The 20,435-nt window shown below is 33.1% G+C and overlaps 1 pseudogene; it reads left to right on the top strand.

Annotated features, from left to right (window-relative positions):
- Positions 1–288: 288 nt before the first annotated feature.
- LOC141674355 (E3 ubiquitin-protein ligase SINAT4-like) lies at positions 289–1,510 on the top strand (annotated as a pseudogene).
- Positions 1,511–20,435: the final 18,925 nt, after the last annotated feature.

The following is a 20,435-nucleotide window of genomic DNA, read 5'->3' as shown; positions in this document are numbered from 1 at the left end:
TTTATAAGTTCTTGAAGAATTCAGAGGGGTTTCTAGAAAAGGGCTGAGTTGTTTAGTGATTATGGTAAAAGGGGTCGTTACTTTTGCAATTTATCAGCACCACAGCCTCAACTTTCTGATAATTCTACTACTTCTGTCAGGTTATTCAGTAATTTAATCAGTATTTTAACTTCTAAAGTTTTGATTTTTATATCGAAAGATTGTTTTTGTTGAATTGGGATTGTTTTGTATTGATATAGAAGTGGATAATGCTAACTTGTTGTTTAGACCAATCTTTATTTAATTGCAATGGGGATTTCAGGTTTGTTTTTTAATGTGAAAAGTTGCATTTTCTTTGGTTGCGGTGTTGTGCATTCTGTTTTATCTATTACCTATTTATTGGATTTCTAAAGCTGGGCTTTGCGGAATGCTGCCTTTGTGTATTGGTCCCAACAAGCCTATGTTGTGGACTGAGAATTGGACTGCTCAGTGAGTATACGAGTGCATGTATGATTAAGATCCACATGCATGGAAGAGGCAAGTTGCTCTAATTTCTTCTACCACTTTAGCCACTCAATTTACTGTTGTTTCACTTATAAGTGTTTATGATTTATCTTCCTCTCAAATGTTGGCAGTACTAGAGATTTACCTTTCTCCACAGAATGCATCCTTGCTGTGTCCCAACGGTCACACTTTGTTTCTGTTTAACCTGTAAAGTGCAGGTTCATAATCGATGTCCTACTTGTAGACAAGAACTGGGATATATCAGGTGCCTGGCTCAGGAGAATGTAGCAGAATTGCTTCAACTTCCTTGTAAGTATTACACACTAGGATGTCCGGAGATATTTCCATATGACAGCAAACTTAAACACGAAGATTGATGCAGTTTTTAACCATACAGTTGCCCATATGCTGGATCAGAATGCGTTGTAATTGGCACTATTCCCTCTCTGGTTTCACATCTACGAGATGACCACAAAGTGGACATGCACTCAGGATGTACATTTAACCATCGATACGTACAATCCAATCCTCGCGAAGTTAAAAATACCACTTGGATGCTAACAGTAATCCAGCTTACTCTATTTTTACCCCTCTTGCCTTAATTTTTTAATACCTATTTTATAGATGACTTGAATATGGACTAGTCAGTGTAGGCTTGGTTCTGAAAGGTATTAAATCAGACTCTAATTTGTTTTATGCCAGGTCTTCCATTATTTTGGTCAGTATTAATTTCTGCCTTCACTTTCAAGCCTTCCAACTTGGCACGTCCCCTGTATACTGCGAATGAACAAGTTATTGGATCCACAACTTTGTCCTTATGCTAGTAACTCTAAAGATACAAATTCTGCAATGCTTTGATGGTAGGAAATTGTTTTCTCTGTTTCTTCACCCCCTTTAAGACTTGTAATCATCTCATAACATTGATTGTAGGTCTATTTTACATCAAGATGCCAACTGATTCGTACAAGGAAACTCGTAACCTTACAGTTTCACTTGAAGATAATTTGTTTGGTGGTCAAGTGTCAAACTTCAGGTTATGATCATGCAAACTTTGATACATGTCACTCACTTTCTACATAATTCTGAATATGCATATTATTTTAAATTTTTGGTTTATCAGTACCACATGTTTATTGTGCAAATGGTAGTTGATTGCTTTAGTTGTATCCTGGATTTTTCTTTTAGTCTCATATATCTAGTTTCTAATTAATTTCAGTGCACTCTTTTACTTAGAATTTATATTCACTGATTTGTTTCCTGCAGTGGGTAAACATGATACTACTTTATCCTCTTAATCAGAAAATAATGATGAGCAGGAACAGATCCGAATAGCTCGTGCCTTGCTAAATTATTATCAAACTGATCGTCAAATTTTAGTTGATATCGTCCTAGATTATAGACTATGTACCTGTTTTTTGGATTATGTGGAGTTGATGGTGATTGTGTGAAAACTGAAATAGTATTTGGCGGGGGTTTGTACCAATTTGAAGTTTGGTGGTTTGAATTGTTTATTTTATTGACTTGTATGAAAAAGAGGTTTATGGCATGTTCAATTTACAAACAAATCATGTCAAATTTTATTTTTTGAGAAATATGTTAGATTAGTTACTTCAATATTACAAACAAATTAGTATAATATAATACAAATCATTTAAAAGCTGTTACAGTAGGGAAAAATTGTTATAATGATTTGGTGACCCACATGTGGGGTCCACATTGGCCTTACATGTGGGGCCCTTTTTTCAAATTTTAAGTGCAAAGGTAACATGTATAGTGTGATACTATAGACGTACTTTGATGTTACCTTTGAAGCTTATTGTAACACAAAATTCAAGGTTGCAACAGGGCAAAAAAATGTTACCTTAGGGGCAAAAGGTAACTCGAAAAAAAGTAACTTAATTTTTATGTTACCTTAGAGCTTTTATTGGCTATGGTAACATTTTTTTTAGGTCTGTTGTAACATTTTCTTGCTATTGCTATAGGCCATCTATGGCGTAGTGGGTTCTAGACATCAACTTTACCATCCAATGGCCAGTGATCAACTGGCCTATTTGATTTCCAAGATAAGAGGAGGCTCACTTGGGATGGAAGTGTATTGGAACATCCTTTCAACTGATATAATTTTATTCTCGAGATTACAGAGGCTCCATATTACCCATGTTTGTAACTGGTTTAGGTTGAGGCCATAAGTAACTGCTAAGCCGGATTATGTGATTCAGCCATCTTTCATAACCTAATAAGATGGAATTATCTCAAAATATATGATCACATATAATGATGAAAGAGACAAAGAAGAAGTCTAGCTCACCAGGATGAGGTCTACAACAGGTAGAAACTCAACTTGATGAGTTACATAAATCACTGTCTTCGACTCCAGAAGACCCAGTAAGCACTCCTGTCACACAAAATTTGTCAAATGATGTATGCCAAATCAGATATATAACAATAAAACATAATACATATCGTCCTCGTCAAGCTTTTAATATGAATGCTTGTAACACGCATAATTAAACATATAAATTAATTATTTCAGCTACACATGTTTACGCATATACCATTCCATACCTAAACTAAACAAGAACATAAACAAGAACAAAAACATACAGTGAGGAACACAAAATAAATAACATAAACTAAACATAACAAGAACAAGAACATACTGAACATAAACCAAACAGGATCCATACACATGCGTCTATTAAAATTAAACAAGAACAAAGAGGAACACATGCATCAATTAAAGTAAAAAAAATATACAAATTCGTGTGAAATCTTATCTAATCGAGCAAACCCACGTCAAGATTAACCAAACCCAGCTCCAGAGACCTAAAATCAAACTCGAAAAAACATAAAATAGAAAAAACGAACTCGATTAAAATCAAAACATAAAATTTGAAATAAAATTCGAAAAAACATACTTTTCACACACTAATCGAGTGGTCCAGACTTCCTTCAAGGCTCTTCAGTACCAATCAACCTCGATTTATGAATTAATCGAGTTTATTAATTCATATAAATTTTAGGGGTTTTAGGTTAAAGAGAGTGAGTGAGAAGAGAGACAGTGAGAAATGAGAGAGAAGAGAGAAGAGAGACAAGACAGTGAGAGAGAAGAGAGAAGAGAGAATGAGAGAGAGATGAGAGAATGAGAGAGCTGAGAGAGAGGGGGGGAAATAGTTTTGGTTAATGGGGGGAAACTGAAAATAAAAAAATTGGTTAACGGGGAATTTTTTGGTGTATTTACGGGGGAAAGAATGAAGCGGGTGTTTTTTATTTTATTTAAAAAAAATGATTATAGACATCGGTTGGTTTCGATACTGATGTCTTACAACACCTTTAACGTCGGTTTTAAAGTAACCGATGTTAAAATTGCTTTTAACATCGTTGAAATTTCTAACCGATGTTAAAGGGGTGATGTTGTAGGCACTATTTCTAGTAGTGATTGTTTGAAAATCTTGCACATTGTATACATTTTTCAAGTATAATATTACAAAATATATTATTTAACAAAATACGTTTAGTTTGTAAAACATAAATGGTCATGTTGCAGAACAAATATATTGTACTTGTAAATGTATGAGATTTGTATAATTTTATTGAAATAATGATATTTGTTAAACATGTTTTTCAATATAACATGTTTTAAAAAATATTTTATTTATAAAATATAGACGGACTCAGAGGACTCCAATTAAACGGTGGACTCCATAGAACTTTAATCATATATATATATATATATATATATATATATATATATAATCGGAGGTCAAACCCCATGTTGACCAGTATATATATATCTGAAAAAATAAAGATAGAATAAGTAATCGATTTATGATTCATGAGTTTTGGAAGGGTTACCGAATTGATAAATTATTATTTTAAAACTTGATAGAAATTAAAAAATTGATCCCGAAAATAAATCGATTCAAGACTTTGAAATAAATTTGACGAACATAGAAATTTATGTCCATCAATAGGAAATAAAAAAATTGTCCTGAATAATAATATAGTCACGTAAGAAAATAAATTTATTTGGTCAATATAAATAAGGCATTTTAATCGGGTGTCTCGAACGAGGGAAAATGTTTCGTGTTATATATATCACGAATAAAGCTCAAATAATAAACTTGTAAATTTTAATTTAAAACAGGCTCAACAATTACCAACATCAAAATTAGGAAAGGGAGGAGATAAAACTTGCAATATTTCAGTTTATTAGCTCACTGCTCAAGAAATCTCACCTCTTCCTACTTCAATACTTCTCGCGTGGAGAAATTCTAAAAATAATAATCCACACAAAATATTTCAGTATAAAATAATTAAACCACGAATTCTTATACTATTTTTATTTAATAGTTTAATAATTCATAAATATTGACTACTAGATCAATAATTACACTTTGAAAAATTATGACATAAATTGAACAAACATTTCACTTCATATTTTAATAAAATTTAATAAGGTTCCTTTAGCGTATACTAATCATTTTCCATATTAACTGATTTAAAATTAATTCTATTTATCAATTTATATTTGTGCTTATAAAATAGATTTATTAAATAATATCTATCCTTTTCGATACCAAATCTTCGATTCACTTTGCAATTAAATTTTACTCAACTTTCGAATAATGCAATTAATTTATCCTAAAACTAATATGATTTTCTGCTATTTGCTACTCACTAACAAATCTCAAATTAACCCACCAACACTTTTAGGTCACATTTCAATATATTCTAGAATACCCTCTAAATACAATATGTATACATAAATTATGTCAACAACACCAATTTTAATAAAACAAAATACCTTTCCAATACATCAATAACCTTTAGAACATTACTTCCAATCTGAAGTACTTGAAAAAAAACTTGTGACAACAGAATAACGGGTATGAGTGCACCCCGATATGCTGTTATCACATATTTCCAGTAGACTAAGAAACCGACTCTCCCTTTCTCCCTTTCTTCTTCATTAACAAGCTGTCCTTTCGTTCTTAATGTTTCATCCGGTGGTTCAGTGCTCTGAACATCTACAGTCTGTTACGAGGCCCGAAAACTCCCTGTACTCTATTCTCACCGAGATTAGAAGATTTAGAAAGCTGGCCCAGCATCTAAAGAGATGAGTGCAGATAAAGCTGTCTTATGTGCACCCACAAGTTCAATAAAGTCATTCCCTGAATCAAGTAATTTGCCATATTTTTCGGATTGTGTGATCCGACCATCTTTCATAACCTAATAAGATGGAATTATCTCAAAATATATGATCACATAAAATGATGAAAGAGACAAAGAAGAAGTCTAGCTCACCAGGATGAGGTCTACAACAGGTAGAAACTCAACTTGATGAGTTACATAAATCACTGTCTTCGACTCCAGAAGACCCAGTAAGCACTCCTGTCACACAAAATTTGTCAAATGATGTATGCCAAATCAGATATATAACAATAAAACATAATACATATCGTCCTCGTCAAGCTTTTAATATGAATGCTTGTAACACGCATAATTAAACATATAAATTAATTATTATAGCTACACATGTTTACGCATATACAATTCCATACCTAAACTAAACAAGAACATAAACAAGAACATAAACAAGAACAAAAACATACAGTGAGGAACACAAAATAAACAACAGAAACTAAACATAACAAGAACAAGAACATACTGAACATAAACTAAACAGGATCCATACACATGCGTCTATTAAAATTAAACAAGAACAAAGAGGAACACATGCATCTATAAAAGTAAAAAAATATACAAATGCGTGTGAAATCTTACCTAATCGAGCAACCCCACGTCAAGATTAACCAAACCCAGCTCCACAGACCTAAAATCAAACTCGAAAAAACATAAAATAGAAAAAACGAACTCGATTAAAATCAAAACATAAAATTTGAAATAAAATTCGAAAAAACATACTTTTCACACACAAATCGAGTGGTCCAGACTTCCTTCAAGGCTCTTCAGCACCAATCAACCTCGATTTATGAATTAATCGAGTTTATTAATTCATATAAATTTTAGGGGTTTTAGGTTAAAGAGAGTGAGTGAGAAGAGAGACAGTGAGAAATGAGAGAGAAGAGAGAAGAGAGACAAGACAGTGAGAGAGAAGAGAGAAGAGAGGAGAAGAGAGAATGCGAGAGAGATGAGAGAATGAGAGAGCTGAGAGAGAGGGAGAGGGGGGAAACTATTTTGGTTAATAGGGGGAAACTGAAAATAAAAAATTTGGTTAACGGGGAATTTCTTGGTATATCTACGGGGGAAAAAATGAAGCGGGCGTTTTTTATTTTATTTAAAAAAATGATTATAGACATCGGTTGGTTTCGATACTGATGTCTTACAACACCTTTAACATCGGTTTTAAAGTAACCGATGTTAAAACTGCTTTTAACATCGGTGACATTTCTAACCGATGTTAAATGGGTGATGTTGTAGGCACTATTTCTAGTAGTGATTGTTTGAAAATCTTGAACATTGTATACATTTTACAAGTATAATATTACAAAATATATTATTTTACAAAATACGTTTAGTTTGTAGAAAATAAATGGTCATGTTGCAGAACAAATATATTGTACTTGTAAATGTATGAGATTTGTATAATTTTATTGAAATAATGATATTTGTGAAACATGTTTTTCAAGATAACATGTTTTAAAAATATTTTATTTGTAAAATATAGATGGACTCAGAGGACTTCAATCAAACGGTGGACTCCGTAGAACTTTAATCATATATATATATATATATAATCGGAGGTCAAACCCCACGTTGACCAGTATATATATATCTGAAAAAATAAGGTAGAAAAAGTAATCGATTTATGATTCATGAGTTTTGGAAGGGTTAATGAATTGATAAATTATTATTTTAAAACTTGATAGAAATTAAAAAATTGATCCAGAAAATAAATCGATTCAAGACTTTGAAATAAATTTGACGAACATAGAAATTTATGTCCATCAATAGGAAATAAAAAAATTGTCCTGAACAATAGGATAGTCACGTAAGAAAATAAATTTATTTGGTCAATATAAATAAGGCATTTTAACCGGGTGTCTCGAACGAGGGAAAATGTTTCGTGTTATATATAATCGCGAATAAAGCTCAAATAATAAACTTGTAAATTTTAATTTAAAAGAGGCACAACAATTACCAACATCAAAATTAGGAAAGGGAGGAGATAAAACTTGCAATATTTCAGTTTATTATCTCACTGCTCAAGAAATCTCACCTCTTCCTACTTAAATACTTCTCGCGTGGAGAAATTCTAAAAATAATAATCCACACAAAATATTTCAGTATAAAATTCTTATACTATTTTTATTTAATAGTTTAATAATTCATAAATATTGACTACTAGATCAATAATTACACTTTGAAAAATTATTACATAAATTGAACAAACATTTCACTTCATATTTTAATAAAATTTAATAATGTTCCTTTAGCGTATACTAATCATTTTCCATATTAATTGATTTAAAATTAATTCTATTTATCAATTCATATTTGTGCTTATAAAATAGATTTATTAAATAATATCTATTCTTTTCGATACCAAATCTTCGATTCACTTTGCAATTAAATTTTACTCTACTTTTATATAATGGAATTAATTTATCCTAAAACTAATATGATTTTCCGCTATTTACTACTCACTAACAAATCTCAAATTAACCCACCAACACTTTTATGTCACATTTCAATATATTCTAGAATACCCTCTAAATACAATATGTATACATAAATTATGTCAACAATACCAATTTTAATAAAACAAAATACATTTCCAATACATCAATAACCTTTAGAACATTCACATCATGAACCTTAATTTTAAAATCCGAGAATCAAACATCAATTTCCACATGTTATTGCACTCCAAATTCATCATATAATATACCAAAATGACCACGAAGAAAAGATCTACAAGATTATGCCATCAAATCACATCAAAAACATCAAGAACAAAAATTCCTAATTTAATCAATAAATAATTCGAATTAAAATAATTAAATAAGAAAAATACCTTGATTTCTACACTTGAATAGATGGTGGATTCAGAAAGAATCTTTCAACACTTCGATTTCATATATTGCACGCTTAAATCGGAGTTCGATAACGCTTTCGTTTGTGCGTTTGATTATGAAGAACGTGACGGTTTTTGGGGTTTTTCACTGTAAATTCTATATTTCTACTCATCCATTACGATTATACGAATAAAATGAAATAATAAAAGGGCTTCATATATTTATGGAATATTGGTTCGTATTGGATCATTTTGGATTGATAAATTAGTTATTAGCTGCTAAGTAACTGTAAAAAACCATATGATTTAATACCCATATTGGATAATTATCCAAACCGGGCTTTTTATAAAACACTTTATACGAAGATAATGTAATATTACCTCATCTTTCAAGAATACAGATTTTGTTGATATATCGAAATAATTAGCGTATCGAATATTGTATACCGGGATGCGTACGGGTTAAACCGTAATCCGGATCGAAAAAGTCAAAACACGGAAAATATCCGGAATTACCAGATTAGGTTAGGAAGGAGTTTTCTGAAGAGTTTCGGGTTGTAAATATGTAAAAATGGTTGAGATTGGACGATTTCCTACTTTATAATGTAATTTTTATAATTATTCAAAAAATAATTATTAAATCTATAAATCATTATAAAATCATATAATGATCCAAAAATTACCAGAAAAATATCACAATTATCTATATTTTATTCTGGGCATAGTATATTTAATATACTCATATCTTATCAAATATAAACATGTAAATATAAATATCAATCATCAAATAATTCACCAAAATTCACATAATAATAATAATATAATAATTCATTTATTGATAAAAATAATTTTACATGATATCCAGGATATTACAGTTACGGTACACTAAAGTAGTAAAATTTATATAATAACGAATTTTATTTATATTCTTTTACATTTATCGTTCATGTTGTTAAAAATATCTAAAATTAACAATTAAAAGATACTCATTTTAATTCCTTTTTAAGTATATTTTAATTTATAAGTCCATACATTAAATTAAGAAATAATTTAATTCCTCAATACATTTTATTTATATTATTTCTTAAATTTCAATATTTTGCATTAGAAATTTGTGAAATAAATTAAATTTTATAAATTTTAAAATATAAACACAAGACCCACATAGATAAATGTGATTTGCATAAAAAAAATTATTATATTGGAATCACATTGTATCATAGTAGTATAAAATAATATTCATTTCGTAAAAAGAAAAATAATTTTTTTTATCATATAATAGAATTAAGAAAAGATAATATTTATATGCATGCCTCATAAATAAATAAAATATATCACTTCCTATTTTTAAAAAATATTTTTTATTGAGCAATGTTGTAAAGAGAAAGTAAACTTTATATTTTAGTGCCATATAATAAATTAATAGTAAAAACTAAAATATATTCCAAAATTAAATATTTTTTTATTAATAATCAACATCAAAATTAAGAAAAATAATTTGCAATCTCTTAAATATAATATTTACTAAAAAATATAATATTAACTTGGTAAAAAATGTTCTAGTATTTATTAATTATTTTTCATGATTTAAAGTTTTATTTGCAGAAATATGATATGATTGATTTTTTTTTGGACCAGTGAATTTGCTAGATATGTGAGTTGTAAATTTTAATTAGGATTTTAATCAGCCATTGGAATTAGGGATTTTTTAAATTATTTAGTCTAGGCGGTCTATTAAATTAGGGTTTTAATCTATACGGTCCATTAAAGTTCAAAGGGCCGCCTTCTTCTCCTAGCCTCCTTCTTCCCCTGTCCTAGCCCTCCTTCCCTCCCCTTATAAAGCCTCTTTTATCCTTACTGAAGGTGTAGAGCCTCTTGTTTTCTTAAAAAGCATCCCTTTCTTTCTCTCTCCCCTTGAAACCCCAAATAGTTATTTCTGGGCCAAATCCAATCTAGTAATTTTTTCTCTAATGTTATGCTTATGGAGTATTCAGTAATATATATATTTACTATATCTACTCTTTGTATCCTTTTTTTAATAATTAAACAATGAAGAAAATGCTCCAAAATCTACCTGGAAGAAATATTTCAAGAAATTTAATTTTGTGAAAACTAATTTATTTTAGTTCTTCCTCCAAGTTTGCTATGTATCCTTGGTCACTGGCTCTACCAGTTGGAAGATGTTGGGAAAGAATTAAAAGTTGGTTGATTGTGAACTTTCCAGAGGCTGTGACAACTCTGCCTAAGGGTGTAACTTGGAGGAGGCCGGAACCGACAACAAATACTGTGGGACAAGCAGAAAAAAACCTTGTTTAGACAAGGGTAAAACTATCATCATTGACATTGAAGATGATGGTTAGACTTCTAATTTTCTTTCTTTAATAATATTTTTTATCTAAATATGGTTTTTAGTTCAATGTCTCCTTACTTTTTTTGCTAAATCAGAGTCGCCTTACTTTTTGCAGCTGAAGAATTTGACATACAACCTAAGGAGATCAGAAAAGCAATTGGTCAGACTTCTCGTATTGTTAAGCCTTCACGGAAATTAAACAGAAGCTGTCCCTATGGACAAGCTCTCATTGATGAATTAATGCGAGAATGGCAAGTACAACAAACACCCTGCAGAATTAGCAGCAGAGGAGAAATATCTCTAGTAGCACTAATTTGATATAAACCTTTAAATTATTTTTATAGATTACAATGTTCTTTTCATGATTGTTTATTTTTTTATGCCACTATGTTACATATATGTTATTATCCAATTTTTCTTTACATCTTACTGTCGCTAAAACATTTGGATAGTTAGTGACAACAATAATTTATTGCTATATTGTTCGGCGGAATGGAATAGAATGTTAACTCCGCTTGCATATCTCTTGAAGCTCATGTTCCTTCGTCTGATCGATAACAACATTACCAAGAAACCTAACTATCGGTTGTATGTTATCCATAAACTCAAATCACTGTGTGTGTTGGATTTCAAGTAAGTTTAACAAAAGGTCAGTCCTTTTTTACCAATTAATTGAGTGGTTGTTTTTATTGACACAGGTTAGAGTAACTTTTATATGTAACAAAAAGTTATCTTCCTATAGTTGGAGCCTCTATACTTATACTATGAGAATTATGTGTTCTGTGGTTTAAAATTTTAATGTTCTTGTGCTTGCTTCATATTTTTGACATATATGATAGTATAGATTCTCTTTTAGCCCGGTGATTGCATTTGCGTTAATATTTATATTTTTATGGCATATACACATATGTTGTTAATTGGTAGTATAAATGTTTTCATGGAAACGCTTTTAACTAGTATATATTATTAATGACAGGAGTGAATTGAAGCAGCTCGTATGTTTGCATCAGAGGAAGCTGAGGCAAGAAAGAATTCTTTTAAAACATTTTTACCAAGCAAGTTGCCTGCCCCCAGGTACCGAAGGAAGAGCAACCACCTAAAAATGTTTCCCCAACAAGAGAGAAAATTACTCCTATTCAAGCGACACAGAGCTGATGGTAATCCGACTTAAGCTTTTGCTATCCACCTTAAGACATTATTATATGGTTGGTTACAAAAAGAACATGCTTTGTAGTAGATTACGTTTTAAGTTATTCGGAAGACTTGTATGCTTAAGCAATATTTTTTAGTTAGTTGATGTGGTTTCACGAGTACAAAACTGATCTTTTACGTCCGTTAAATAGTTACTTGATGCAATGAAATGCACATGTAAGTATGATTCCGCTATGAGATATGACAAAATCAAGCTCCAGAGGAAGAAAGTAAACAAATATGTTTGTTAGTTACACGGACTTGGTAGCTTAATAAGATCAGATTAACACTAGGGAATTGAGCTCTAAATGACCTATACAAAGGAAACATTGTTTGTTGGAAACGTCTTGTTGGAAACGTATATGGGCTTGGGCTTAATATAGATCAAATTGATATGACTCAAACACACACTGTATATCTTTGATATTGAAACAAACACCAAGTTTATTTTAAATCTCACAACCACAAAGCTACAGCTTGACACAAGGCTACGGCCTTATTTCTTTCTCTCTGTTGCTTTACAAACTCACTTCTGTGTATACTATTACATTCAGAGAGGACCAGCCTATTTATAGGCTTCATATATGCATGCATTACATCAGGGCTTACATCACTACTATTTATTACTACATAGACTTTTACCAGCCTACAATACTGACTAACTTAACATGCAGCCTACCATATTTTACGTATCTATAATTATTGCCAGCCTTCAGACCTTATCTTGACAACCCAGCCTTCTAATCTTGAACAACTGTTATATATATATGCTACGCATTTCAAGGGAGACTTCATCACATCTCTTGTATGAATTTTTGACCATGCATGCAGGTTGCCTACCATAATATATGCTTCTCTGTTGCTGGATATATAGCTGGTGCCTGGTGTAGTGTCAACCTTGAATACTATCACCATAATTTATTACACACGCCACCTTGCATGTATTGGTAATCTAGTGCCCACCATATTTTTAGGAATTAACTTCTGGTTGCTGCTCTTATTTTCTTTCCTTCATATTACTACATCTATAACCCAGCTGTATGTTATTTATTTCAAATTATGGAAGAGTTTGAATTCTAACACTCCCCCTCAAACTCGACTTTGCATTCCGAGCTTCATCTTCATTTTGTGAAATACTTCCGGCTTCAATGGCTTCGTAAATATATCCGCTAAATTTTCTTCAGTCCTGCAGTGCACCAATTCCACAATTTTGTCGTTCACCTGTTCTCGAATAAAATGATATTTAATATTGATGTGCTTGCTTCGACTGTGTGACACTGGATTTTTCGCTAGAGAAATAGCAGATTTATTATCCACGTAAATAGTAACCGGATCTTCCTTGCCAAGTTTTAACTCTCCCAATATGTAGCCTAGCCACATAGCTTGACACGCGCATGCTGCTGCTGCGATGTATTCCGCCTCACATGTTGAGAGAGCAACTGTTTGCTGCTTCTTTGATGACCACGAAAATATCGCCGAACCGATATGAAAAGCATATCCAGAAGTGCTTTTCCCGTCATCCAAATCACCACCATAATCACTATCTGAGTAACCAACTAATTTTGAATCCTGAGAGTGTGTATAAAATAGACCATGATCGAGTGTTCCTTTTATGTACCTCAAAATTCTTTTAGCTGCCATGAAGTGATCTTGCTTCGGCTTCTCCATGTACCTACTAACTAGTCCAACCCCATACATGATATCTGGACGAGTAAAAGTTAGGTACCTCAGACTTCCAACCAGACTTTTGAACAACGTCGGATTTACCGACTCCCTTGTTGAATCAATTCTGAGCTTTATGCTTGCTTCTGCTGGTGTGCTCACCGGCTTGCATTCCTCCATTCTGAATTTCTTTAAAATCTGCTCAGCATACTTTTTCTGCGACATAAAGATCCCATCTTTGCTTTGCTTGACTTCGACTCCAAGAAAGTAAGACATTTGACCAATATCTGTCATCTCAAATTCATTAGTCATAACTTTCTTAAAATCATCAAACATACCAGGGTTGTTTCCAGTAAAAATCATGTCATCCACGTATAAGCACACGATCATAATATCTCCCCCTGAATTTGTTTTCGTGTAAAGTGCATGCTCGTAGGGACTCTTCACAAAACCATTTTTCTGGAAATATTCATCAACCCTTGTGTTCCATGCTCGCGGAGCTTGCTTCAAACCATACAGTGCTTTCTTTAGTCGGTAGACTTTATCTTCCTTGCCTTTCTGAACATATCCCGGTGGTTGCTCGATATAGACTTCTTCTTCAAGATAACCATTCAAGAATGCTGACTTCACATCCATCTGATATATCTTCCACTGATTCTGAGCTGCGATTGCTGTAAGAAGTCTTATGGTATCAAATCTTGCAACCGGAGCAAATACCTCATCATAGTCAATCCCATATCTCTGCTTGTAGCCTTTAGCCACCAACCTTGCCTTGTGCTTTTCCACTTCACCGTCTTGGTTGGTCTTTGTCTTGTAGACCCATTTGACACCAATTGCTTTGTGTTCTTCTGGAAGAGTTGTGAGCTCCCAAGTATCATTCTTCTTGATTGCACCAATTTCTTCATCCATTGCTTTATTCCATTTGCTTTCTTCAGAAGCTTCTTCAAATGTAACGGGATCACACTCAGCCATTAAGCAAAACAATGAATAATCAAAGGTAGTTTGTACCGGACTTGTTGCATCATAGATATCATTTAGACTCCGCATTTTTCTTGGTGCTCCCCCTGAACTGTTGCTATTGCTGCTTCCTGAACTCGATGGTGTCGAGGCAGGAGTTTGTTGGTTTGGACTTTGTGGAGGAGTTGGATCATCATTTCCATCATCTTGAACATTGGTGTCATCACCGTCATCATCTTCATCCTGAAAAAACAAACCAGCAACTTTTCTTTCTTCCTCGCTCCATCTCCAGTAATCTGATTCGTCAAACTCAACATCTCGAGAAATGATTAATTTCTTCGTGAGGGGATTGTAGAGTCTGTACGCCTTGCTTCTTTTGTCATATCCGGTAAAGATGCACTTCTCGCCTTTATCATCCAGCTTCTTCCTTTTCTGATCTGGAACATGTGCATATGCAATGCACCCAAAAATTCTGAGATGTCCAACAGATGGTTTGCTACCACTCCATGCTTCATTTGGAGTTTTGTTTCTGACACTTTTAGTTGGACAACGATTCAACAAATAAACTGCACATAGAACGGCTTCAGCCCAGAAAGTTCTCGGCATATGCTTTGCTTTGACCATGCTCCTTGCCATGTCAAGAATAGTGCGATTCTTTCTTTCTGCAACACCATTTTGTTGAGGAGTGTATGCCGTTGTTAGCTGATGATTAATTCCATGTGCTCGACAGAAACTTCTAAAGAGATTTGAGGTATACTCTCCTCCTCTGTCTGATCGAAGTGTCTTCAAATAATGACCACTTTGTTTCTCCGCCAACGCTTTGAACTCCTTGAATTTATCAAGAGCTTCTGACTTTTCTTTCAGGATATACACCCAACTTTTTCTGCTAAAATCATCAATAAATGTTAGGTAATACCTGTTACCTCCAAGTGACGGAATATCAAATGGACCAGCAATATCTGTATGAACAATCTCCAGTGGCCTCCTGGCTCTCCATGATTTTCCAACGGGAAAACTTTGTCTGTGTTGCTTCCCCTTAACACATGCTTCACACAAATTTTCTGGTTCATTTATTTCTGGCAAACCGTCCACCATCTTTGTTTTTGACAATAATTTCAAGCCAGAAAATCCAAGATGACCGAATCTTAAATGCCACAACCACGAGTCATTTTTAATGACCGACTTTAAACACTTTTGCGCCTTCGTCTGCATATCAAGTGTAAACAAACGATTCTTTGACATCTCCACATCTGCAATTAATTCTCGATCCTGATTCCTGATGACGAGAGAATTATCCTGCATCTGTATATAATATCCTTTCTCCACAAGTTGGCCAAGACTGATGATGTTACTTTTCAAAGCAGGTATATGGTAAACATCATTAATAAACTTTTTCTCACCAGTCTTCAATACAATCGTAATTGTACCTTTGCCTTTGACTGGAATCTTCGATGAATCACCAAACATAACTTCTCCGCTGATGGTCTCGTCTATCTCCGTAAATAAATCCTTGTGGCCTGTCATGTGGTTGCTCGCACCAGAGTCAAGATACCAAACATTTTTCTTGCTCTCCTCGTCTCCTTTATAAGTGAGGAACATAGCAGTGCCAACATCTTTATCTTCTTTTGCTGCTGCAAAATGACTTCTTTCTTCCACTTTCGGTGATCTACATTCATAACTGAAATGGCCAAATTTATTGCAATTATAGCACTGAAATTGAGACTTGTCACCTCGTTGAAATCCTCCTCGTCCTCGACCTCTAAAATTCTAACCACGTCCAGATGGACGATAACCTTCAGTGTTCTGGCTTCTGTTGAAGGACTGTCTTCCACGTCCTCTTCCACCACGGTAGCCACCTCTAAAGCCACCTCTTCCACGACCAGAACTGCTACTGCTTGAACTTTCACCAATGGACACCTTACTTTGCAATGCCTTTTCTAAATGGCTTGTATCATCATACTGGTTCATCCGCTGCTCATGGGCTTGAAGTGAACCAACTAGCTCATCAATAGAAATTGTGGACAAATCTTTTGACTCCTCGATAGAAGTAACGACATAGTCAAATTTTCTTGTCAATGAGCGGAGTAATTTTTCCATGACCCGAACATCATCGAGACTTTCTCCGTTTCTCTTCATCTCATTTGTCATCATTTTCAAACGCGTAACATATTCACCAATATTTTCTGAGGTCTTCATTTTTATATTTTCGAACTCCCCGCGTAGAACTTGGAGCCGCACCTTTTTTACTTTCTCCACGCCTTGGAATGATTTCTGCAAAATCTCCCACGCATCTTTTGCTGTTTTTGCTTCTGAAATTTTTTCAAAGGTAGATTCATCAACACCTTGAAAAATTGTGTACAACGCCTTTTTGTCCTTTTTACGGGACTCCTTTAACGCCATCTTCTCGGCATTTGGAAGTGCTGCTTCAGCGGTTGCATCTGCGGGCTCGTTAAACCCACTTTCGACAATATCCCAATTGTCGTAGGAACCGAGTAACACCTTCATTTGGATACTCCAATTCCCGTAATTTGTGGACGTCAATTTTGGAATATTTGGTTGCACCATATTCGCCATTTTCTTGAACAGAACGCTGGCTCGGATACCACTTGTTGGAAACGTCTTGTTGGAAACGTATATGGGCTTGGGCTTAATATAGATCAAATTGATATGACTCAAACACACACTGTATATCTTTGATATTGAAACAAACACCAAGTTTATTTTAAATCTCACAACCACAAAGCTACAGCTTGACACAAGGCTACGGCCTTATTTCTTTCTCTCTGTTGCTTTACAAACTCACTTCTGTGTATACTATTACATTCAGAGAGGACCAGCCTATTTATAGGCTTCATATATGCATGCATTACATCAGGGCTTACATCACTACTATTTATTACTACATAGACTTTTACCAGCCTACAATACTGACTAACTTAACATGCAGCCTACCATATTTTACGTATCTATAATTATTGCCAGCCTTCAGACCTTATCTTGACAACCCAGCCTTCTAATCTTGAACAACTGTTATATATATATGCTACGCATTTCAAGGGAGACTTCATCACATCTCTTGTATGAATTTTTGACCATGCATGCAGGTTGCCTACCATAATATATGCTTCTCTGTTGCTGGATATATAGCTGGTGCCTGGTGTAGTGTCAACCTTGAATACTATCACCATAATTTATTACACACGCCACCTTGCATGTATTGGTAATCTAGTGCCCACCATATTTTTAGGAATTAACTTCTGGTTGCTGCTCTTATTTTCTTTCCTTCATATTACTACATCTATAACCCAGCTGTATGTTATTTATTTCAAATTATGGAAGAGTTTGAATTCTAACATTGTTATCATATACTGTACTTGGACTTATTTGTTTAGAAGATGGTGAGCATGAATGAGAAAAACAAGAGCAGAAATGAACATTTTTGTGCACCCGACAAAGAAACCTGTAGTGGTAGTTGTATGGAGATGAATTATATACCAAGATATAAAACTGTCGGAAGGAAACAGGAATATATAGCAAAAATGTAAAAGAAAAAACTAGAGATATACATGTACCTAAAGAGAAAGTTACTCTATGTCTTTCCTTCTGAGCTTTTGGTCTTAGAATGCTAAGCCCTTTCTTTCTAATAGAATTTAAAAAATGCTAAATAAAAGTGGCTTCAACCCTGTCAATTACCTTAACTACCTGCAAAGTTAGCATATATAATGAGTCTTCAAGGAAATAAGGAGACAAATACAAAAGTATAAGTATATATAAAGAGATACAAATATATAGAAAGAGTTAGTACTTGCTTAAGGAGTAGAAGCTGCTAGTGAAGCAGTTTTAGTAGAAACATCCGAAGGAAGATGAGGTATCTCCTTAGCACTATCCAACCATTCATAGTGTGGATCATTCACTTAACAAATAAAGTCATAAAAATTATAAAAAACCAACAAATTTATATATAGAGACATCTAAATAGATTGCATCAAATTAAAACAGATATAGTAGAAAATTATAAACAATACCCAAATGTACGTAGTTTTTCATCAGAATTGAATTTAAGAAAAAACCTAAAAAAAATTACAAGAAGAGAGAGGGAGAGGTGGAGGGGGGGTTTAAGGGTACCAACAATCTCCTGGTATCTCAAATATACTAACATGTACCACTATGGTGTTAGGATTAAACATGGCAGGTAAATGAAAAGTACATTATATATGGGTTTAGCTATATATCTCATAATAAACTATTTATATAATATATTATGTTTAATGTTATCATATAAAAAAGAATGTGCACATAATAGTATTGTCCTTGTTCGTTATAAGCATGGATTTCTCTCACAAATTGTAAGCCATTAGAATACACATATAAAGGAAAAATAAACTATGTATACATAAATTCGAATATCCCCATGAGAAAAGCGTAATGAGCATATAGTATAGCCAACAATAAGGGATAATACTACAACAAAGATAACCCAAAGAAACATGAAAGTACTCTTAAACTTTGGGTTATACGTTATTTTCGAATAAAGAGTTACCAACTTCTATTTTGTGTAGTGTTTGTTTTCAGGTCCGTTGTTTTAGGAGTTTTGACTGAGTAAAGGAAATAGAGTTAGTGTAGGTTGTGGGCAGGTGATCGTGTCCTATTTTTTAGTATTTTCAGTTTCCTAGTGTATTTCTTTTATATTGCCTCAGTTTGCAGAAATAAGAAGGTGTATTTTTTTTGAAAGCTTTGTTTTGCTTTTCTTAGTTTTATATCATTCAGTTAATATAAATATATTGACAATATTTGGTATCAGAGCTTAGGATTTCTCGGTGAAAGTCGGAAATATCAGTAATGGATATAAACAAAGCCAAACAAGGAGGGTCGATTGGTTTGAGCTATCTAACACTGGCCAAGAATAAGTACACAACTTGTATCAGGGTCGGCCAGATAATATGTTACCTCAATTACGGAAAAAGGAACACTAAAAGAGGCCTAAGAGTCCTTAAAAACTATGTGTCAAGGTGCAGAACGCATGATGAAGGCTAAGGTTCACACATTGAGACTAGAGTTTGAATCAATGTGCATGAAAGACAGCGAACAGCTCGATCACTTCTACCTGAGGTTGAATGGGTTGGTGACTAATATAAGAGCACTCAGGGAAGAAATGAAAGAAGCCTATGTGGTCAAAAAACTGCTTCGTGCAATGCCAACCAAATTACTACAAATTGTTTTGACTTTTGAGCATTTTAGAAATTTAGAAACTCTATATGTGGAAGAGGTAGTAGGATATCTGAAAGCTCATGAAGAATGAATGAAAGGGGGTAAGAAAGGTGAATCAAATGGAGGACAACTCATGCTCACCGAGGAAGAATGGCAGAAATGTGAGAGTAGTGATGGGAAATTGTTGTTGACTCGTGAACATTGGCTAAAAATAAATAATCGCATCAACACATATAACTAATCGTCAAGTTTTATAAATCGTGGAGGTCGTGATAAAAGTGCTTTGAAGTGTTACAAGAGATTATTAAATTATTTTCAATAAATCATAATAAATTCATTTTAATTCTGATTTTTACTTAAACAATTATTTAAAAATTATTTTAGGGTTTAAAAATTTGTAATAATTATTTATATTGAATAATAAGTTGATTTATCTATATTTAATTGATAATAATTAGACCATTAGTCCGATTCGAGCGAAACAAAAGCCCTTTGACTCAGAAAAATAAATTATTTTCATAAAAAATATATTAAAACCTAATT

Source organism: Apium graveolens, chromosome 7 (assembly GCF_009905375.1).
Source record: "Apium graveolens cultivar Ventura chromosome 7, ASM990537v1, whole genome shotgun sequence".
NCBI lineage: Eukaryota > Viridiplantae > Streptophyta > Magnoliopsida > Apiales > Apiaceae > Apium > Apium graveolens.
The sequence above is the reverse complement of the archived record's forward strand: the minus strand, read 5'-3'. Positions and strand labels throughout refer to the sequence as shown.